Below are 24870 nucleotides of genomic sequence, written 5' to 3' on the forward strand. Positions count from 1 at the left end.
CTCCCTCCTCCTTCTCCTCCTCCTCCTCTTGTATGGTTTTCTACTATACTTGATAGGATAGGAGGGGAGACAGAGAAGAAGAAAAAGATAGACACCTGTAGACCTACTTCACCACTCATGTAGTGCCCCCTTGAAGGTAGGAAACAGGCTCAAACCTGGATCATTGCTAGTGATAATATGTGTGCTTAACCAGATGTGCTACTGCCCAGCCCCATATTATATTTATTATATTATATTATTATATTTTTAATAATCATTGGGACTTCACTACTCCAGGGTAATTGTTATTATTATTTTTTTCAAATAAAAAGGAAAAACTGAGACAGACAAACAAATACCATAGAACCAAAGTCTGGTCTGAACCTCAGTTGTGTCATGACAAACCAAGTGCATTATCCAACGGAACTATCCTGCTGCCACCTCGACACCCAAGAATTCTTAAGTGTGAGATACTTGTATGAATAATGAATATATGGATATATATGTGTATATACTCATGTGCAAGTGTGTGTGTGTGTGTGTGTGTGTGTGTGTGTGTGTATGACTTAGGCTGTTAACACTGTGAAATTATTCCAAAAATTTATTGACTGACAACCTAGGAATTCTTTCCTGGATGAAATCTAAAATGTACCCCGAAACAGGGAAGACAAACAGAAACCAAAGGAAAAAACAGAGCACTCTAGACTAGTAGGTGGTGGTTTGAGCAATTGCAGGTAGTATACATCTCTTCATCCTTTCACCGAACCTTAGAAACGTATGCAAAAGGTTTAACCCTGGGCTAGGGAGACAGCATAATGGTTATGCAAAAAGTCTTTCATGCCCATGGCACCACAGGCCCCAGGTCAATCCCTGGTACCACTATAAACCAGAGCTGAGCAGTGCTCTGGTCTCTCTGTGTATCTTTTTCCTTGTATCTCTCATTAACAAATTTCAAAAACATATATTTTTAAAAGAGGCTTAATGGAATTCTTTATTGTATACAATCCAGATTATCTGAATAATATATTACTTACTCAAGGTTGTATTGTTTAAATAACTCTGGCTGGGAGTAGTAAAAGAACATACATTTTAAGTATGGGTTTGGAGTATGTTTGAGTTTGACCATTATCTGGGTTTGGCCCAAAGGTACACCAACCAGCCTGATTACGTCCTTTCAGTGGTTTTCTCCAACAATATGAAAAAAATATGCAGTATTCTTTTTTGTGTGTGTATTAAGAAGTTATGCTGTTCTACCTAAAAGAGGGTTCCCTAATGAACTGAGTCTTTTTAATACAAGCTGAGTCTTTGATATATTGACTCTCTTAAAAGCTTAGACCAGGGAGAACAGAAGCAACTGGTGGCACAGCTATATGCAAATAATGTCAAAGGACATAAATTATGGTAATGTTATGTATGATATAGCAACTCCTATCAAAGAGATATTTCAAAGTTAACCCAATTGCCAAATAATGTGATTATAGTAATAACTATCTATTGTCTTCTTAAACCCTAAGACAGCAGGAACCTCCCACTTCCTGTATAGAGCCTTTATTTCCCCCTCTAGGAACCTCTAGGGTGGGGCTCACTTTCCTGCATGCTTCTCTCAATTCTGTTTTGTTTTTTTTTAATGTTTCTCTCAATTCATACCAAATGATACTGCATCCGCCAATCCCAACTTAATCAATGCAATGAGTATCGCCTCAGCATGCTTCACTTCAGACCGTGTCCAAAGATGTCAGGCATGGAATGTCAACGCTTTACCCTCATTACTCAAGTTCCAGATGCTAAAATGATGCTGATCAGACTTCCCTGGACAGACAACCCCACCAATGTGCCCTGGAGCTCTGCTTCCCCAGAGCCCTTCCCCACTAGGGAAAGAGAGAGACAGGCCGGGAATATGGATTAATGCCCATGTTCAGTGAGGAAGCAATTATAGAAGCCAAACCTTCAACAATTCTGCATACCACAATGACCTTGGGTCCATACTCCCAGAAGGTTAAAGAATAGGAAAGCTATCAGGGGAGGGCATGGGATATAGAGTTCTGGTGGTGGGAATTGTGTGGAGTTGTACCCCTTTATCCTATGGGTTAGTCAATGTTTCCTAATTATAAATTAAAAAATTGCAAAAAGAAAAAATTGTTAAGTACTTAAAATGATTCAAAATTTATTATTCCTTAGCCTAGAATAGTCCAGAAGTCTTTTCCCTTTATGAACCAAGGAAGAGTCTGATCTTTGCTTTAGTTTATGTATTGAGTATTTACTAACTTCCTAATATTAACTACTAACCAAAACACATTCCCACGAAAAGACAGCCACAAGGAATTCAGGTGATTCAAGCCATCTTCACTTAACATATGCTGATAGCGGTCAGTCTAGAATGTGAATGGTCAAACATAATTTAGCCTCAGAGATAAATGAGGTTCATCAATCAAAGAAACTTTCTGAAAGTAGATGATTCTGCAATTACTGAGTTTTGGAGAACAAAAATGGGAGTGAAATGTGAATTAGGTGAGAGAGAATGTTCCTCTTAGTAGAAACAGCATATATAATGTCTTATAGATACAGGTAAGAAGAGTCTACTCAAGAAATTCCAGGTAATTCAATATGAGCATAACAAAATAGAATGGGGAAGCAAACTAGGATAGCAAAAGTTAAGACTTTATTTTTCAAGGTCAGGCAGTGGGTAGCACACTTGGTTTAATTCACATCTTACTATGCATAAGCTTGAGTTCAAGCCCCCATATTACCTGCAGTGCGTGGAATGTTTTACAAGAAATGAAGTAGATATCTATCTCTCTTACTCTCTATTTCACCCTATACCCTCAACTTTTCTCTTTTCTATGAAATAGATGAAAGAAAATACAAAGCAAAACAAAATAACAAAACAAAAGAAAAAAAACAAGGCCATTGGGAACTGTGGATTCACTGTGCAGACACTGAGTCCCAGAGATAACTCTGGTGGCAATTTAAAAAAAAAGAATTTGTTTTTCTATATCACAGAGCTTAGAAGCAATCCTTAAGGTGATGGAAAATTATTGAAAAGTTTATAAAGTGAAAGAAGGATTTGATCTGGTTCGTGCAGTCTGCGGAGAACCCTAAATCCTTTTTGTTGTGGAAGTGGAGAAAAAAGGACAAATTAAAGTGGCAGAACCAGTGGAAAAACAGAACAGTTTGGATATTAAATACAATAGCTACTTAGCAAAATTGTTAGACCTTGCTACCTAGCAAGGTCTATTAGATAAGTTCTTTAGCATAAAATAAGTTCTCAATGAGTAAAAGATAAATGGGGTGAATGAATACTCTGTTTTTCAATTGGTCTTTTAAATACAAATAAACATTGTCAGGAGCCACCAGTAAAGTACTATGGCCTAGAAATCCCTTGCCACTCTGATAACAGGTTATTAATATTTCCAGGGAGCTCAGCAACTGAGCTGCTCTAGAAACTTATGTAAAAACAGTCTTGTTTTTAACTATGTAATCAACCTGACAGGACCATGGCTAAAATAAATGTGAAGTCCCCACAGGTTGCCTGGGGACTGGAGAGAACAATTAACCTCTTCACTCCCAATCACAGAATACTCTGAAAGAGTCTAGTCAGTGGCTGAGCTTGGTCTGGGCAATTAATTCTAAACAGCATTTTTACTGCCCAAGTGTAGGGCTGATCAAAGAGCTACTTTCAGAGAAGTAAGGAAAAGAAATGAAGACTGAAGCACTGGTTCCGGAGAACCTCTCAAAAATTTCAAAGAAAAAATTATTGGTAATTTAATAATGATTAACAAAACTGTGAAATATCAGGGGTACAATTCCACACAATTCCCACCTCCAGAGTTCCATATCTCATCCCCTCCGTTTGAAGCTTCCCTATTCTTTATCCTTCTGAAAGTATGGACCAAATTCTTTATGGCGTGCAGAAGACGGAAGATTTGGCTTCTGAATTTGCTTTTCCCCTGGACATAGACATTGGCAAATTGACCCATACCACCAGCTTGTTTCTTTTCGAAGAAAAACTTTTACGTAACATGCTTCCAAATCATAATCATTTAGGATTTTTTTTCTTTTTATTATTCCTAAAAGCAAGAAAATCTGAGAACTATTTTCCTCTGTGTCTATAGCTGGCATTTTTGCCATGATCACTAGTTGACCATGTTGGCAGTGGAAAACATGTTCAGGTTTTCTAGAGCGAGCTGTCAGATTGTCATGTGTGCCAAATACAAACAGAAATAGTAATACAAATATTATTATTACTGTACAAGGAGTAAGCTACTCTTCTGTGCTGCTAGCTTTTTAAGCCCTCCCTGGTTTCCACATCTTGCCTGACCTCTCAGCACCGTTGTGTGTGAGATGGTAGAAAAAGAGGGACAGAGCAGGTGGTATAACACTGTCAAAGTGTGAACAACTAGCTAGGCTGAGTAGCCTAGGACAGTACTTCATGAGAATTTACTTATTTTTTTAACAATAGTTTTTGAAAATTCAGTTAGTTTTAATGGAAATATCAATTAGTATTGATAATTTTCCTCAACCCAGAGATTTTAGGGTCCCCTACTCCAAATTCAGTCAAATCCTGCTTTGAGTTTCCCTTTCTGTTCTTCTTTCTCAACTTCTGTTTATGAGTGGGATCATCCCATACTAGTCTTTCTGACTTAGCTCACTTAACATAATTCCTTCTAGCTCCACCCAAGGTGGATTAAAGAAGGTGGATTCATTGTTCTTCATAACTGCGTAGTAGTACATTTGAAATAACACTAGGGGCTGGGGAGACAACATATTGGTCATGAAAAAGACTTTTATACCTGAGGCTCTGAGTTCCCAAGTTCAATTCCCAGCACCATTATAAACCAGAGCTAAGCAGTGCTCTGTTCTTTATGTATCTCTCTCTCATCAAAATACAATAAAAATAAAATACTTTAGAAAGAAGTGAAACTAGCTTAGAATATAAAAAAGCTAGCAAGTATTATGTGACTTTTTAATCTAATTTATTGGATAGCGATAGAAAGAAATTGAGAGGGAAGGAAGAAATAGCAAGGGAAATAAAGACACACTTAAAACACTGTTTCACTACTAGTGAAGCTTCCCCTTTGCAGGTGGGGAGCACGAGTTTGAACACAGGTAGGCCCTGCACATTGTAACATATGCACTCAATGTGGTGAGGGTGCTCCACCACATGGCTCCTGGGGTGGCTTTTGCAAGAGCAAGACTAAATCAAATTCAGGATGAAGGTTAATGTGACAACACTAAAAAATCAGAAGACAAACCTGTTGTCTTCACTATTACATGGTATTAACTAGTGTAATTAAACGAGAGAAAAAAGCTAGCAGAATATATACTGTAAAGCAAGCAATACAACTATTGTTATTTAAGAATGAATCTATTTATTTTAATTAATTAATAAATTGAACTATTGTGGAAATAGAATCTCACACATGAGTGATTTTAAGGTGCCTGGGATGTGTCTCTCTCCCTCTCTCCCTCTCACTCTCCCTCGTCCTCTTTTTGTTCAACTCTGGCTTGTGGTGGTGTAGGGGATTGAATTTAGAACCCAGAAGCCTCAGGCATGAGAGTCTGTTTGCATAACCATTACACTCAAGAAGTTTGTAACACACGGAGAGGAGAGAAATTGGTCTATAGCTGGCGGCCAGTGTTGGGTCTTTCTTTGGTTTCAAAACCGCTATAATCTTCGCACGACGCCAAACTTTGGGCATAGACTCAGATTCCAAGATGTGGGACAGGAATGAAGCGAGCCACTTCCTTGCCCCGGGACCCAGGTTAAGAATGAGTTCTGGGGTGATGTTATCATAGCCAGCAGCTGTTCCCGGTTTAACCCTCTTCAAAGCGTCTTCCAGTTCAGACAGTGTAAAGGGAGAGAGTTTTGGAGATGGACAAGATAACCGGAAGTGGGATGACCACTCATGGGAAATTTCTCTTTTCCAGAGTGGGTCGATCTTAGCACGTCCAACTTGAGTTAGGTGACTGGCCACTGAGTTTGGAGATACGGGAGGATGGGAGACGGGAGGGGGTTGGCTACCGGCACCCAGTCTGTGAAGAAGCTTCCAGGCCTTCCTACTTGAGTGGGTGAAGATCAGACTTTCCATGAGTTGTTGCCAGCGGGCTTGGCGTGCTGCATCCAGGGAGGCAATGAGATGGTCAGCCACATCTGGGTCGCCCAACTCATCATACTGCTTTAGTAGTTGCTCTCATTCAGCATCAAGACAAGGCGTATAGTTAGCGCGTCTCCCACGAGGAATGGCTTGGGAAGCTGTTTTGAAGATGGCTTGGCGGAAGCGCCTGTAGGAATCTTCAGAGGGGATAGAGTTAATTGGAATTGCAGGAATAGATTTGTTGGTAAGATCACTGAACAGACGCCAGTTTGCTTTCTGAAAGTTCCATCTTAGTTTCTCCGAGCACAGAATCAGTGGGAGCTGGAGACCAATGTGGATGATAGCTGGGCGGTGATGACTGTGCGGAAAGATCTTGAGAACTTGTCTCGTAGCGGGAAAGGCTTGGCCGTTGACTGTGCTAATCTAGCACAGGTCGGGTGGCGAGTCTTTATTCCATCTAGCACTGTGAAAAGAGACTGGCTGTTTGGGATTGTATAATAGGGAGAGGTCATTCGCTGAAGCCCAGTCGGCTAAGATAGAGCCGTCAGCACGAGTGGAGGAATATCCCCAGTCTTGGTGATGACTATTAAAGTCTCCAACGTAAATGGCTGGGTGATTCGGGCTAGGCAGGACCTCATTATCCCATGAGGCACTGGGAGGCTTATATACGTTGACGAGCTGAATAATTCCAATAGTAATGGAGTCGTAGAAGGTCGAAGAGGCCATATGGTAAACGTCCGCAAGACATGATTTGGCGTAGATGGCTCGGCCATGTTTAGGATGGAGATTATAGCATATTAAATTGAATCCACTGATGGTGAATCGAGCAGCTTCATCGACTGCTATATGTGTTTCTTGTAGGCAGATAACATCTGCCTGATGCTGTATCGCCAGTTGACCAATAAAAATGCGTTTGGCAAAGGACAGCCCCTCAACATTAAGTTGGAGGACTCGAAGAGCAGGACCAACAGCTTGAAAGCTGTCAGGAGCTGCTTGTTACTGGCTTTGAAAGTGACTGGGATCCATGTGGATTCAGTTGGCTAGGAAGGATTGTCAGTTTCCCCAATGAATGGGTACTCATGGGATGCACCACAGGAAGGTCAATCCAATGCAACCCAGAGAAATTCCTATCACCTGCCCAAGCTGGTTTCCGCCCAGGAAGATCTACCTGCAAACAAGCCCTGGCCCTCTCAACTTACATTGAAAATGGATTCCAGAAGAATCTAAAGACGGGTGCTGTCTTTGTTGATCTCACAGCAGCCTATGACACGGTCGGTCTGGCACCATGGTCTCCTAGTCAAGATCTCAAGATGCCTGCCTCCATGGGTGGCCAACACTATATCGTTTCTTCTCTAAAACAGAAGATTCCGGGTGCATCTGGGTGACAAGTCTAGCAGATGGAGACCTGTCTCAAGTGGCCTCCCCCAGGGCTCTGTTCTGGCTCCTACGCTATTTAATATTACATCAATGACCTTCCAGAAACTTCTTCAAGGAAGTTCATCTACGCCGATGACATCTGTTGTGCAACTCAGGCATCCAAGTTCGACATCCTCAAGGAAACACTCACGAAAGACATGTCTCTGATATCTGATTACTGTAAAAAAATGGCGACTAATCCCTAGCACTGCAAAAACGGTATCATCTGTTTTCCATCTACACCATGCCTTGGCCTCGCATGAGCTTAATGCGCAGCTTGGAGATACGAGAATCCGGCATGAAGCCCAGCCAGTCTATCTTGGCGTTACTCTCGATCGCACTCTGTCATTTCACAAACATCTCATAAAAACTGCAGCAAAGGTGGGCGCGAGGAATAACATCATTGCAAGATTGGCAAGCTCCTCATGGGGCGCGAGCGCTTCCACACTACGATCATCATCTCTGGCATTATGCTATTCCACCGCAGAATACTGTGCCCCAGTATGGTTCCATAGCCCCCATGTCCACTTGGTCGATTCCAAATTATATTCCTCCATGAGGATAATTTCTGGAACCATCCGTTCCACCCCAGTTCCATGGCTGCCAGTTCTTAGCAACATCGCCCCGCCAGATATTCGCCGGGATGCGGCATCATCTAAGTTCATTTCCCACGTCTACGCTAGACTGGACCTGCCAATATACGCGGATATCTTCGCCCACCCTGTCCAACGCTTGACGTCTCGTCACCTAATCTGGTCTCCTATGCCTACACTGAACTTCTCTGTTCCAGTCTCTTGGAAACAGAGTTGGCAGTCAGCTGAGGTAAAGAACAAAAACCTCATCACAGACCCCTGCAAGCATCAACCCAGCTTTGACCTAGCATGTTATGATTGGGCCCTCCTCAATCGCTATCGAACAGGCCATGGGCGGTGCACAGCTATGTTCCATCGCTGGGGAGCCAGAGACGACCCAAACTGCCCCTGCAGCTACAGACAGACTATGACCCACATAGTCAATGACTGCCACCTCTCCAGATTCAAAGGAGGTCTCGAAACTTTACATCAGGCTCAACCTGACGCTGTTGACTGGCTACGGAAGAAGGGCAAACGCTAGAAGAAGAACCATTACACTCTTTCCCCCGCCCCTGGTATGTTTCTCCATTTAAACAGATAAGGAAAGAAGCAGAGACAAAGTTAGAAATACTATAGCACCACATTCCCTCTTGTGAAATGGCATCACAATGATAGAACTTTTAATTTGAAAATTATAAGAAAGTATAAAAACAATAATAGGATTTAGAACATTAAAAATATGTGACATTAAAGGTGACTCAGGGGATAAAACATTGTACTCAGGTGTAAGGTCTCAAATTCTTTTTTTTTAAATTGATTTAATAGTGCTTGACAAGATTGTAGGGTAAGAAGTGTGCAATTCCCCACAGCCTGTGTAACCTCTGCATCCTTGTTGTACCGAATTCTATCCCTGACATTGCATGTGCTAGAGTGATGTATAGTTCTCTCTTTTTCTCATAACTATATAAATCTTAAACACACAAAAAATACAGAGGCCAGCTTGTGGCACACTTGGTACAGCACCCATGTTACGGTGCTCAAAGGAATTGGGTTCAAGCTCCTGATCCCCACTTGCAGGGTTCATAAAAGGCAAAGTTGTGCTATATCTCTCTTGCTTTCACTTTCTCCCTCTTTCCCAATCAATTTACCTCTGTCTTTGTCTTTATCCAAATAAAAAATGTATTTTAAAAACAAAATAAATAATGAAAAATTCAGAAAAGATAAACTAAAAATAAGCATTTCAGAAAATAGTAGTAAGTCAACTCAATGTGTGTGAATGGGTATGGACTAGATCAAAACTTTAGTTCAACTTTTTTTTTTTTTAATCTAAAAGCAATGAAAACCACCTGAAGTGTTTTCTTTTTAAAAAGTGATGCTCAACAGAATCTCACGGTGATTAATGATAAAAAGGAAAGCAATGCCCTTTCCTCATTGGCTGAACAAGAAACTGAAGAAACTACACATTTTACAATATTTTTCTCTCCCAAAATACATTTCAGGCTCAGAAAACAGCATAATGGGAACAACTTTCATCCTGAGGCTCAGCGGTCCCAGGTTCAATCCCCAGCACCACCATAAGCCAGAGCTGAGCAGTGCTCTGGTTTAAAAAAAAAAGAAATGCATTTATTTAATTAAAAAAACATTTTTTTTTTGCCTCCAGGGACATTGCTGGGGCTTGGTGCTTGCACTACAAATCTAGTGCTCCTGGCCCACCCTTGTTATATTGTTATTGTTGTTATTACTGTTGCTGTTGGATAGGACAGAGAGAAATTGACAGAGGAGGGAAGAAAAAGACACCTGCATTCTTTCTTCACAGCTTGTGAAGTGACCCCTTGCAGATGGGGAGCCCCAGGCTGAAACCAGGGATCCCTACACCAGTCCTTGTGCTTTATGCCATGTGCACTTAACCTGCTGCACTTCTGTCTGGCCCCTTGTAAACAGGTTTTTAACCAATGTTCTTAGCTTTGAAATAAAATTAATACTGACTTAATCAGACTACTATTATTTTACTTTGGGTAACAAAGGATCACAGAAATGAACCACCCTTGAAGACACAACCTTGAGTAACACTATTAAATTAGCCATAAAAATATTCTTCCAACTTGGAAGGAAAACTCAAATTCCCACTTTCTAGGATGGAAGATCCAAACCTTTGAAACTCAAGTGTTCTCCAAGTGCAAATGTCAAGATGGGGCAAGGAAAGGGTTTAAAAATTAGAGAAAACTGTATGCATTTATGAACTTAAAAAATTGAAAAACAGTAAAAATAAAAAAAGGCATTTGCTATGAAATTACAACCAAAACCAAAATAAAAGGGGCATTTTTACCTAAACTAGAGGGACTTTTTTTTTGTTTAGTTTTTTTTTCTTTTGTGAAATTACAATAGTTAAACTGCAAGTCTGCAATCAAAATAATCTCTGATGTCAATGAAATGAAAAAAAAAAAAGACCTAATTCTCTTGAAGGTCATTTTTTCCCCTCTTAGGGTATATAGATGCAACCATTGCCATAGTCTATACATAACTGCCTTATTTCCCATGACCTTGACATTCATTTTTAAAACTTTCCTCTTTCTCTCGGTGTTTTTCATAGTGTGAAAAGTCATCAAAAATTGAAGTGGTGTGCTTGTAGCTGGCTATAATTTTCAACACCTCCTTACCCTTTTCCAGAGGCACTTCCTGAGTGTCCCTGGAGTTGGCCACTGGTTTAGTCTCATTGTTCTCAAGGTGAATATGTCACAGTTGGCTATTAGTAGCGTCCTTCACAAAAATCCACTATGCATTGAAATGGCCTTTCCATTTGTCCTGGGACCACGCATCTGCATATGTGTTGTAGTCCACAGCAGATTTCATTTCTGTAACACCACAGAAATCTCTACTGCCATTGACAATGAAAAGGAAGTGAATGGGGTCCTTCCCATTCATGGAGTGATAAACAGCATCCAGTCTCTTGCTCCATGCTTCACCAGATATTATATTTAATGGAATGGTGGATATCATCCTCAGAATAGTTCTTAATGATGAAAACCCAGACATGTTTCAGATTCCAGTCAAAATCCTTGGGATTATAGTTATTAATGGACTGCAGCTTCTCCAATACTGGATGAGGTTCAGAAGGAGTAGATCCAGATACAGCCTGAAACTGTCCTACTCCATTACCATCTAAAGCTGTCACGGTTCCAAAGTGCTACCCAGTGGGTTGGACGAGCTGCCTGTTGCTGGACTGAGCGAGGGGCAAGCTGTGGTGGAGATGGGAGCAATGTCTCTGCTGTCCTACAGAGGTCTGGGCTACTGGTGGGCTATTATGAGCCTGCAGACCTACAGGCTGCAGAGACCCCTAGTTTGGCTGCTGACCTATATTCTGAACCAAATTCTGTGAGGGGTGTTTTGCCACAAGACCCTTGTTATCCCAAGTTCCGATATCCATGTTATGCTTAATTAGAGGTGGAGAAAGACTTGACCCTGTAATGCCATTCTTGGTCTTCAACTTAGATTTCTGTTTTGCAGGTTTGCTAGCAATATCAGCCCAAGATGCAGTTTTTCATGGAGCAACGGTAGCTGGAGGAAAACTATTGGAAGTCATGATGTTACTAGTAATGGACCAACAGCAGAGTCTACAACTTTTGGGACATTGCTTGCAATTTCAGAGCTACCCAACTTCAGTGCTGACATCCCTTTGTCTATAGTATCCGTGCCAAGAGCTTTATTGAGAGTCTCACTTGTCGAGCTGTGCCACAGAGAAGAGAGAGAGGAGATCAAGAGTGAAGAGGAAACACAAATCTTTATTTGCACTGGCACTTCAGAGTTGGGTGAGAGAGAAGCAGCTTGGGCCACATGGAGGTAGCAAAAATGGCCGCCTGCCTCACGCAGCAACCTTCCCTGCATCTAACCACAGAAGTGAAGGGCTGGCAAGAGAGTGAGGTGCAGCAGAAGGAGGTCTTTTATGGGAATAGCTCTCGTGAGAATGGGAAGGGGGAGGAGTAACTATAGCACTCCAGGGTAGGATAATAACTCTCATGAGAATGGGAAGGGGGAGGAGTAACCAGAGCACTCCAACTATCGCGGGGAATCAAAAGTGCCCTGAGGGCACAACATGGCAGATGTGACTGCATCTGCACAATTTCCCAGCACTCACTGACAAAAGCTGACTATCCATCAATTATGGTTCCACCTATGGAGCTAGGTGCATACACATGATTGCTGCTATATCCAGAGCTCTGAGTAGACTGTTCCTGAAAAGTGTTATTTCCCCAGACTGAGAAGTCAATTCCACTGAATTAAAACCATACTGACCAAGAAAAGAAGTACTACCTAGGGCTCCTGGTTGCCCAAACATTGCATCTGGTAGGAAGTGAGGCTCTCCATTGCTCATGTGTCCATAGAAAGGGCATGACTGTGTCATCCCAAGTAGACCAAATAACTTCCCTCAAAGAATAAGAGAAGTCAATGGAGAGACTGTAGTAACTGTGTAAATGGAATCTGACATGGTGGTATATGCATTATTGGGCCTTGCCTGTTGACTCAAGTACAGTCAAAAGCATCATTATTTAATCCATCCTTTTAATATACATATCCATTTTGTACTTTTTTATTGTTGTAGTTATTGATGTAGATGTTATTGGATAGGACAGAGAGAAATGGAGAGAGGAAGGGGGGTGGAGATAGACATCTGCAGACCTGCTTCACCATTTGTGAAGCAACACCCCTGTAGGTGGGAAGCTGGGGCCTGGAACCAGGATCCTTATGCAGGTCCTTGTGCTCTGCACCATGGGCACTTAACCCGCTGCGTTACCTCCCAGCTCCAAGTTTGTGTTTTTCACACCATTTTATCTTCATGCTGTTCATTGTATTGTCTTGGTTTTTGTATAATCAGCAGGCTTAAACTATTACAAATTTCACCTGCCATGCCCACTATATGCCATCACTGAGCATATGATTATGGCAATTAAGTGAGCAAAACATGGGTAACAGAGAAGGCAAAAGGGTGAACTAATGAACCAAGGTGAAATGACTGTGTTGTTCTATTTGTTCTTAGGAATGAAGAAAGTGGAAATTGTTTATTGAGATGAGATTTATGCACTATTTAGTGCCAATTGGTGTTACTTATTTGGGCAATCCATCTGCTTTGGTTGTTTATAGTAAGTTGTATGGAGAAACACAAAGATATACTCCTGTACTAGAATATTATGCAGGTAAAACATGAAAATACACATGTGTGACAAGGAAAATTTTAATTTTAATTTTATAAATGCTTTCTCATAGAATCACTAGAAATCACTTAGGAAGTTGTATCTTTTATTTTGTACAGGAAATGAAAGTTTTCACTGTGAAAGCAAGCTTGATGTTCTGCAACCCACAGGCTATGACAGAGTGTTCTAGAAAGTGTGATATTTTCTTTTTAATCTTCTTTATAGTTAATCAGTTTCCTCCATCATATAAATAGCAGACATTGTAGTCTTGCCCAAAAAGCATACACTCAAATGAGTAGAAATTCACATAAAATTATTTCCATGTTCAAATGTATCAATTAAAAACAAGAAAATGTAGCCCCAGATTTCTAATTCTATGAATTTTTGAAATTTCAATTTCTATTTGCTTTTATGCAGGGAGTGTAAAATACTAAGGGTGAGCTGACAAAATAGCTCATTTGGACAGTGTATTACTTTGCAATGTGTTTGACCAAGGGTAAGTGTACCCACTACACTGAAGGAATCTTTGGTATAGTAGTCTTTTTTCCTCTCTCTACCTCTCTGTATCTATCTAAACAAACAAACAAACAAAAAACAATCAAAGCAGTGAATCCTAACAAAGGATGACTATGATTATTAATAATTGTTTTTTATTTTTAAATAATTTTTGTATATTTATTTATTTATTATTGGATGGAGACAGAGAGAAGTTGAGAGATGAGGGAGCGATAGGGAGAGAGACAGGGAGACACTGCAGCACTGCTTCACCACTTGTGAAGCTCCCCCCCCCCCCCCCCCGCCGCAGGTAGGGACCAGGGCTTTGAGCCTGGGTCCTTATGCACTGTAATGTGTGCACTTAACCAGGTATGCCACTGCCTGACCCCTTAATTATTAACAATCTTTAACTGATCTTACTTTCATGGTAAGCAGAGATAAAGAACTTTTTATAGGATCTAATATATGTCTCCCATCCTGGTTAGCTTCCAAGATCAGACATAATCAGGGTGGTACGTCCATAGACAAATTTTTGTGCAATCCAAAATAAAAAGGATTGAAAAAAAAAAGCTTAAGGTAGCCCTCAAACTAAATAACATTCCTTTTAAGTGACTATCTTTTGACTATCAACTGTCACAGAGAGTTCTGTCTAGAGTTCTAGAAGAATATTGTATTCAGACTAGTGTCCTTCACCATCTTGGCATCTAGAAGGACTGATAATCTTTGACAGTTCCTTCTTCTACCTTCCAAATGTCTGTGCCAATGATTTCAATTTTTATTTTCTTTATAAGAATCAATGCTGTAGTTATCTCTCCTCTCTGTCTCTCACCTATCAAAAGAGATAAAGTAAAAAATAGCTGCCAGAAAATGGTAGTGGAGTCCTGCTGACACTGAGCTCCAACAATAACCCTAGTGACAAACAAACAAACACCACACACATTGAATTTCTATGTCTTTGACTATATCAACACATATTGATCTTTGTTTTCATTGAATTACATAAGGAAAATTGAAACAGATATATGTTAGTAGCTTCCAGTTATGAAAACTCACTCTATTATGCTATACCATAATTTAGCTATGTAAAATTTTGCTTATTCATACTTCACAAACCATAAAAAAATAAAAAAACCTCTAACAACTTCCCCCAATTTGGGAGGAAGCTGTGTTATTTAGTTACAAAACTCTTTACATTATTCTGATTCCAACACAGTTTACGACCAATTAAATTACTAAGAAGATTGGATATAGCAGAAATTTTAGAACATGAGCTTCGAATAAATATGTCTTTTTCCTTAAAATAAAAAAGAAAAAAAAGTTTCTATCTGATTTTCCTTTTAGATAATTCTCTAAAGAAAAGTTATTGTTTGAAAGCGCTGACTCTAACCATAGAACAGGCAGTGTAAGAACTCCCTGAAAAGTCAGGTATATCTTAGATTTCTAGATTTCATAATAGCCTGACAGGCAATGTGGAGCTAAAATTACCCTGGGGTCACGACTTGGAGATAAAATCAAAAGATTTTTCTTCTTCTGAAGTATTTTCAAAAAATATCACTTTATAAAATAGAGTAACTATTATTTAGAAAGATACTTAACATCATCTGTAGAGATTCGGTCTTAGCTCTTCAGAATTAAGATTGCTCTCTCTTGTTTACTTGTCTGAATTTTGGAAACACTGATGAATAGGAAGCAGTTTTCTATCCCAAATATAGTAGCACCAGTTCCTTGTAGGAACATCTGGTTAAGCTCACAAAGTATGGAGCTCAAGGATCCTGGTTGGAGCCCCAAATTCCCCACCTATGGTGGGCAGGGTCGCTTCATAAGCAGTGAACTAGATCTGCAGGTGTTTTTGTCTCTCCTTCTCTATTATCTCCTCCCCTCTCAATTTCTCTGTCCTATCCGAACAAACAAACAACAACAACAAAAAAAAAAATGGCAGAAGGAGAAGTGGATTCATAGTTCAGGCCCTGATAACCCTGGAGGCAAAACAAACAAAAAACTCCAGATACTTGTGTGAACAAAAATATAAACCATGAGAAATATGAAGTGTGCTCTAGTTCTGTAGGGTTTTTTTACTACTGAATATATGTATCATATTAGTTTGGTTTCATATGACTTATTGGTTAAAAGATAAATAGATTAAAAAATTGCCCTTTAATCCTTCTTTTATCCAGTAGTCAGAGTCACCTATCTTAACACAGATAGCATTTAGACATTCTGTTTAATGTGTATCACCTATACCATGAAATCTGAAACCCTGACATTAACATGTTAGATATTTAACATCCTGTCTCTACTTCATACCTGGTATTGATGCTTTACCAAAATGTAAATTTGATTATATTATAATAAAAAATGTGTGCACATTTGTATAGTCTCCTCCAGAAATAGTCTATATTTGCATTGTATTCAATAGTTGAAGCTATTCCTCAATATGTAAGATTCAGGTCAGACAAATTCTATAACACTTTTGTTTGATTCTTTTTTTTTTTTAGTTTTTTTTCTCTTTTTTTATGAGTGATTAACAAAATTACAAAATAACCAGGATACAATTCCACATTATTCCTACCACCAGAGTTCTGTGTCCCCATTCCCTCCATTGTAAACTACAGTATAATATCTTTCTTGTCTCTACCGTTAGATGAGATTACTCATCATGGTACTCTCATAACTTGGTATTTGTTTTCTTTGAATATATTTAACTTCATGTGTTCTTATGTTTTAATAATAATCTTGCCGACTAGATTTCAACTCAATGATAAACAGATATTTTGCCTATGTTACCTTTTAGTCTTTTACCTGATATAAATGCTCATAAATATTTACTGAATGACAATGATAATGATAATCATAGGACAGTTAGTGTAGTAGCTTATTGGAGGAAATACACTTAAACAGGAACAAGTACTTCTTCTGTAAGTGATGCATAAGCTTAGGATCCAAAGTATATAAAAGTAAAATCAGTATATATACTAATGTTGATTTTCAATGATGCACAGCTGAAACTTTTGTAACCTTATAATGTGATATGGCTTATATTAAAAATATTTCTTATAGTTCTTTAAAATTTTGCAGATTCTTTTTCTAATTGTTGATTCCTCTGGTCTTTATTTACTTTTTAATGGCAGAACTATAAAGTAGTGCATCAAGGATTCTGTTTTTTCAGCAGTAGCATGGAAGGTAGTAGAGAACATGTGGTGTGTGGGATTAATGTTGGAAGACCTGGCGCATGTCCCGTCTTTTCACTTACTAACTGTGAATTTGGCTAAGTCTATGAACTACTAAAAATCATGGATTTTTAATTTTGTTGTTGTTATTATTATTATTATTGTTAATTAACCAGAGCACTGCTCAGTTCTGGCATATGGTAGTACTGGAGATTGAAGTTGGAACCTTATATTCCTGCCATCAAATTATTTTTCTTAACAATTATTCTATCTCCCCACACAAGTCTTATTCTTATGTGTAACATGATTATAATAATAGCTATCCAGAAACTCAAGAGTTTTCACTGCAGAGCCAATAAAATGGCTAAATTAGAGTGTCAATGTAAATGATTTTTAAGAATTTCTAAATAAACCTCTTGGTTCTATGAGTTCTCTTGTCAGTATGGAGTTACACACAAAAAAGGAAAATAATTAACTATTAAGGTTGAATTAGAATCAGTTTCAGTAATTAAGTATTTTAGTGTTTAATTTGAATATATATTATAGTGTTCTTCAATAAATATAAATTTACAATCCACAATTTTTAAAAATCCCTTTCCACCTCCAGTTTTCTTTTATTTTTATTATCTTTATTTATTTATTGGATAAAGATAGCAGAGTCAGCCAGAAATTGAGAGTGAAGAGGGTGGTAGAGATGGGAGAAAGATAAAGAGACTCGTGCAACATTGCTTCACCACTTGCAAAACTTTCACCCTGAAGATGGGGACTGGGGGCTCAAACTCTGGTCTTTGTGTATTGCGACATGTGCTTATGCTATCAGTCGGCCCCTCACCTCCAGTTTTTTTACACTTGTTCTCCCTCTCATGAAGCTTTTTTCCCCTACATTTCTTTTACATTTTTCTACTTAAACAGTTCTTCCTTATAATCAGACAGGCTTTCAAATTTCACTTCCTGCTTCTAATTCAATATTTTTTCTCAAGGGAGAAGAAAAAGCCTAGTCTCTGAGTACTCAGACACTTGTCACTTATATTTCTACTATATGGGCAATAATTTATAATACTCAAAAGTTCTTCCATGCCAACATAGTCCTTAGAGATCTCAAGGATTTCTACTTTAATCATAATAACTAGGATCACACTTTGTCTAAGCATAGGGACAGGCACCTCTTCTGCTAATTCACTCATTCCATTACTCATTCAAAACTTGTATATAATAACTCTGCTAGGCACCATTCTAGCAGTGTAAATTCTAATCTCTGAATGCAAGGGCTTCTAGATAAAGTAGAAAAGGTACATGGAAATGTTTATGTTACTCCTTGGTAAGTAATCAAAAACAAATAAACTTATTTTTATTTTGATCTTTTGTGTGAGGCACAATATTGAAACTAAAGATTAAACTTAATACAAGGGAGATGTTGAAGAGATATACAGCCTAGGGGAAAAAAAAAAGAAAGAAAGAACCTTTGAGCTTTTAGCTGAAGAATGACTAGGATTTTTGCCAGATCTGATGTAAAAGATTTGGTATGTATAGAGGCCTAGAGGCTAAATAGAGTTGTCACATAGCAAGAGTTAGGAAAAATTATTACCTTATATGCCTACATTGAGAATGGGGAAGAGAATAAATTGGATAATATTCAGGTATATGTGAAGCCCGATAAACTAACAGTCTTGAACTTTTCCCTGATAGCAGTGGGAAAACACTGAAGAGTTTTAAGTGGTTTAGATGCTGAATTTTTGGTAGGTTGTCATCCTGATTCAAAAATATTACAGACTACTTTGCATTCTGAATAATAATTGCAGAGGATTTTACTGGTTAAAAGATTAGTAGGGTAGATTAGAGTAGTATATGTCAATTTGGGGGAAATGATTTGCATAGCAGAGTCTAGGAAATAAGATGAAAAGTACTGGAGATTAATGGTATAAAAGAGGATATGGAGGAAGAATTGGAGTTTCAGGCTCCAGTAAGTCCAAACAGTAACAAAAGAACACTGAAACTTCAATTATAGTTATAGCAAAACAATGTGTCCACCATTTGTCATGATATTTTGTAGCATCACTATCTTTAGCTAATGGTCTTCAGAAAGAGAACAGACAGTATAGTGTCACAAGTGACAGCTTTTGATGATTCAGACATTGAATAATTAGACTTTCATCCAAATAGAACTGGCATGAACTCACAATAGTCCACTTCAACGGTAAGGAGCTTGTTTAGTAGGCATGTTGATACAAAGAGAAAATCTTGAAATCTGTGAGCATTAGTTTTTGTCAGCAAAGTAGGTGATCATCTTTGATAACATGAAATTTGAGGAGCAGTAAAGAAAGAATGCAAAAGGAGTTCTAGGTTATTTTAGAAGACAGCAACATTCAAGCAATGACTTGAAGTCACTGAGAAATCTAGGGCAATATTCTAGGTCTCAAGAAGACAGTATGTCAAGCGTATAGCTTAGCATCCACTTACCAGATTATAATGGAAATGCTGTAAGAAAATGCTTGACAGAAGTAAATATATCAGCCATGTTACCTGAAATATTAAGGAATGGTACTTTTCAAAACCATTGCTAGTACGTAAACTCAAATGTATTTGCAGACATAACTAGCAACCAATTTCTAACATTTGCTCTTGGTGAAAATGTATATTCTATTTTGTTGGTTTCCCCTTTCACAATTTTTCTACTTGACTGCACATAATCATGCATCCAATATACAGATACACTACTGACAAACTTTGTTTTGTTCACTTGCCTATGGTACTTGACCTCTGCTTTTTTGTTGTTATTGTTGTTGTTCTTGTTGCTCCTCTTTAGAAACATTGCTACTTTGATGGGTGGAGGGCATAATGTCTTTTAATTCAGTCTAAGTTTTCTTCACATACACACACACACACTTTACTTATTTTCTCACTTTGTTTTTAAGCCCCGTGTTCTAAATTTGTGTTCAAATCTTCAGTGAAGAAAATATCGTATCATTCATCTACTTGTCTCATGAAAATCATTTGTCATTTTCCTAACAGAATTCCACTAAAAATGATTTACTAAAATGTGAGTTTCTACTTAAACTAATTAAAATTTTTTTCCTAAATAATTTTTAAAAATTTAAGGAGGCGAAGTTTTGGTATCTCTCTCTCTCTGGTTTGGGGTGGTCTCTAGGGGAAAGGTAACAGACTGGTTCTTTCTCGCTCACGTCAGGGGTGACACGAAGTAAAAGACACCAGGGGACTCTTAGTGTGCCTAGAATCCTAGAATCTGTTTATTAGCAAAGTGGACATGAATTAAATAAAAAAGCAACAAAGGGAATTATTGTTGAAATATGTCAGAAATTACAGGTTTCTTAACGGTCAGCATGCCCCTAAGGTAGGGGGCTGGTATGACAGGGATTGATGAGATACAAGACAGTTATTCTCCATGACGCAAGCAACTTAATTATCCAAAGGTATTTGACAGAAGCATAGGGGTTAAACCAGTAGGATGAGACAGAGAGAAGATGGATATCAAAGAGCCATATAGTTTGGAATTTCTCTTGTCTGGGGTCTGAGGTGTGTGATGAAGTGTGTGATAAGGTGTGTTCTTCTGTGATCAGAAGGTGACTTTGAATAAGTGAATCTAAGGCCATGTGGCCTGCAGTTAATGAAGGGAAGTACCGGGCTTTCTGTGGGCCTGAGAGTCAAGAAGGAAAGAACCAAGTCTGAGTTTCCTCCCTTATGCTCACCTCGGTTGAGAGAGACTTACCAAGAGGTTATTTTCTCAGACCTCCATCCAAGGACGGAGGTGGTTCTCCCTAAGCTCTATCAGGCTTACACATAGTACCAACAGCGAAGAGTCTGAATAGAGTGGAGAAAGACAATGTTTCTTGTTTCATTAAGATGCAACAACAAAATATGCTCTGTAGACTAATAGGGATAATTGGAGGTATAATTATTCCAGTGAATTTTAGATTTAAATTGTCACTTCACTGCATATGTTGTTAAAATACCTGCCAATCTTTTTCCTTAGATGTCAAAATCAATGACAAAAATAATGCCTGATGAATTGACATAAGAAGTTACATATTTCAAAATTAGCATATGACCCAGTAGTATATGCTATAATTCTATTTAAGAATTATATATTTTAATTATTTCTAGAGCACATTAAGTTGATTGTAATTAAAACTATCAACAATGGACTGGCAAAATAGCTTATCTAGGAAGCCACTTGTTCTACTATATATATGATCTAGATTCAAGCCTGGTTCTTACTACATAGGGAGAAATGGTGTTGTAATGTCATCCTCTCTGTATCTATCTCTCTCTATATCTCTCTTTTTCTAGATGAGAAAGTCAACCCAGAGTAGTGAAAGGCCCTGTCAGAGGTTATAGGAAAAAAAAAACCTATCAGCTACATTATATAAAATCCCTTTTAAGAAGTTCTAGACACATGATCAATCTCAAAAGCCTAGACCAGGGAGAACAGAAGCAACCAGTAGCACAGCTATATACAAGATGCTGGGTATTATACTCCAAACCCTAACAAAGGGACTTTTCAAAGTTAACCCATTCACCAAATAATGTGATGATAACAATAACTATCCATTATCTTCTTGAACCCTAAGACAGCAGGAAGCTCACATTTCCACTATAGAGCCTATATTTCTCCCAGTCCTGAAACCTTAGGGTGGGGCCCACTTTCCTGCATGCTTCTCTTAATTCAAATCAAATAATATTGAATCCGCGGATCGCAACCTAAACGCCACCCCAGCATGCTTCACTTCAGACTGTGTCCAGAGACTTCAGGTGTGGAATGACGACCCTTCAGCTTCATCACTCAGGTGAGACCTTTCCTTTCATAGTATTCTCTAATTCCATTCCAGGTCTTCCTCTCCCCAATAAAGTCCCCAAACTATAGTCCAGGTTCCAGGAGACTGAGCATATGTTCACATGTGCCCATAAACTAGGGGAAAATATATACCTGGAAGCAGAAGTATACAAGAGCCTGCAGGGAATACCCCCCAACACTTCATCTGCACTATTCCAGTCTTTAGGTCCATGATTGTTCAACACTTTGTTTGGCTTTTTATGTCAGCTCTCTTTTCAGCCACCAGGTTCCAGATGCCAGCACAATGCCAAACAGACTTCCCAGGACTGATGATACCACCAAGGTGTACTGGAGCTCCACTTCCCCAGACACCCACCCTACTAGGGAAAGAGAGGGGCAGACTGGGAGTATGGATCGACCAGTCAATGCCCATGTTCAGCGGGGAAGCAATTACAGAAGCCAGACCTTCCACCTTCTGCAACCCACAACGATCCTGGGTCCGTACACCCAGAAGGATATAGAATGGGAAAGCTATCAGGAGAGGGGAAGGGATATGGAGATCGGGTGGTGGGAATTGTGTGGAACTATACCCATCTTATCCTATGGTTTGTTAATGTCTCCTTTCTTAAATAATATAAATAAATAAATAAATCCCTTTTAATGATATTTTCTATTACATGATTTTGAAAATTACAGAAATTTAGAATTTAATATAATGGTACTATTCACCATAAAAAATGGAAAAATCTCCTTTACTACACTTTGGATGGTGACTGAAACAGTTTTTGAGGTGAGACAGGGAGGAAAACAAGATGACCTCACTCACATATGGAGTTTAAGAGATAAAAGAAAGGAAATCTCAAGGTGAGACTTTGACTAGTTGTTGTCTAGTATATAGGAACTAAATACTCTAAAGTGGGGAAGTGGGGAAGCGGTGAAAGGAACAAGAAAATCCATGATGGTGGAGGAAGAATACATTTGTTGGTAGCAGTCACAGACAAGTATCTAAGGGTGATAAGAAAGAGTACTTAGGTGACAACAACTGTTTTATAAACCATTATTTCACCTAGTAAAGCAATTTTAAAAAATAGGGATTTATATTCCTGTTTCCCAAATAGAAAGTGAAATAGGACTGTGTCCAGAGACTTCACGTGTGGAATGACAACCCTTCAGCTTCATTACTCGGGTGAGACCTTTCCTTTCATAGTATACTCTAATTCCATCTCAGGTGGTTCACTTTCTAACAAAGTCCCAAAACCTAGATATACACCAGTTTCTGTGAGAGAGAACATATGTTCACATGTATCCGTAAACTACTACAAAATATATACCTGAAAGTACACTAGAGTTTGCAGTGAGTACCCCCCTAACACTTCCTCTCCAGTATTCCAAGCTTTGGGTCCATGATTGCTCAACAATTTGTTTGGCTTCATATGTTAACTTTCTTTTCAGTCATCAGGTTCCAGATGTCGTCAGGATGCCCGCCAGGCTTCCCTGGACTGAAGACGCCACCAATGTGTCCTGGAGCTCCGCTTCCCCAGAGACCCACCCTACTAGGGAAAGAGAGAGGCAGACTGGGAGTATGGACGGACCAGTCAACGTCCACGTTCAGCGGGGAAGCAATTACAGAAGCCAGACCTTCTACCTTCTGCAACCCACAACGACCCTGAGTCTCTGCTCCCAGAGGGATAGAGAATGGGAAAGCTATCAGGGGAGGGGGTGGAATATGGAGATTGGGTGGTGGGACTTGTGTGGAGTTGTACCCCTCCTACCCTATGGTTTTGTTAATTAATCCTTTCTTAAATAAAAAAGAAAAAAAAAGAAAAAAAGAAAAAAGAAAGAAAGCCAAAGGTTTGCCCACACTATTTAAAGGTTAAAAAAAAAACAACAAAATCTTTCTATCACATGCTGGCTAGGAATCTCAATTATTCTGTTAGTGTTTTCCATGCCATTTGAAAGTCCTCATTCCTAGTATTCCCTGAGCCATTAACAGGGACTGAAAGATTGCACTGCCTTGGGTTGTATCTATTTACACAGTCTTTCTAGAGGAAGCACAAAAATTTACCAATAATTACAAACATTTTGCCACTTATAATAAAGATGTTGCCAAAGAAGTAATAGCACCACCTAGTGAATTCCTTATAGAATCTTTCTTGTCTGTCATTGGTGTGATACCCTTATAAGGGGTATTTATTGTGCGCTAAGCATTGCATATACACTTCTCTCAAACCACTCATACCAGTGTCTTAGGAGCATACAATTCACCAATCAGCCCTCCACCTGCCCCAATTCTCATACTCTGCATTCCATGTCTGGAATATCTATATCACATCTTCACACCTACTAAAAGGTTTAAGGAACTGCTGAAATAGTGCCTCCTCATTAAGACTTCTTAATGTGCCCTGTTCTTCACCAGAATTGCTTTTTGTATATTCATAATTCTATTCATTTTCTATTGTTTCTCTCATATGTAAACCACATACTCCATTACTATTTTAATATGCTGAAAAAGCCTACTCAACTATTATTTTAAAGCAGAAAAGATGTCTGCCATGTGAAAAATGTTCAGTAATAGAAAGGTCACATTCCTTTGGTAATACTATTAACCTTTGCCATGCATAAACAATGTAGATTCTAGAATATGTTTTGATAGTGTATTGGTGGCCACTGAAGCTGTATTTTTTAATTGGCAATAGAATGTCTCTCAAAAACATGTTTATTCACAATGCAATTCTTTGTTTTTAGATGAAAATTCCATAATAACTTTAAGCTGTTGGTTACTTTATAAAAATAACATAGATGAATAAGATACTCATTGAACACAAATTGACTAATGTTGCTAAGAATTGTGTCAGTGTCAAGGGCTAAGTTAAGAAGTAAGACAAACAGAAGGTGATCACTAATAGTCCTGGAGAAGTTCTATTGTATTGTCATACAATGCACCATACAAATTCTCAACTAATACAAATTCATACAACTTTAAAGTTTGGTCACTGTTTATAGAAATTTCTGGACAAGAATTTAGAACTAAGACAGAAATGTGGATAAAACAAAGATTAAAAGCATTGTAAAGTCCAAGGCAGATGACTATAAACCAGTGCTTTCAGAGGATCTTTGGGTATTAAATTAAGACATGAACTACAGAAAGAATGAAAAACAGTGCTCTCTGAG

The 24870-nt window shown here is 38.6% G+C and overlaps 1 pseudogene; it reads right to left on the reverse strand.

Annotated features, from left to right (window-relative positions):
• Positions 1–10541: 10541 nt before the first annotated feature.
• The window catches only part of LOC103118832 (YTH domain-containing family protein 2-like), a 36756-nt pseudogene continuing 22427 nt past the window's right edge, over positions 10542–24870 (reverse strand).

Source organism: Erinaceus europaeus, chromosome 4, assembly GCF_950295315.1.
Source record: "Erinaceus europaeus chromosome 4, mEriEur2.1, whole genome shotgun sequence".
Lineage (NCBI taxonomy): Eukaryota > Metazoa > Chordata > Mammalia > Eulipotyphla > Erinaceidae > Erinaceus > Erinaceus europaeus.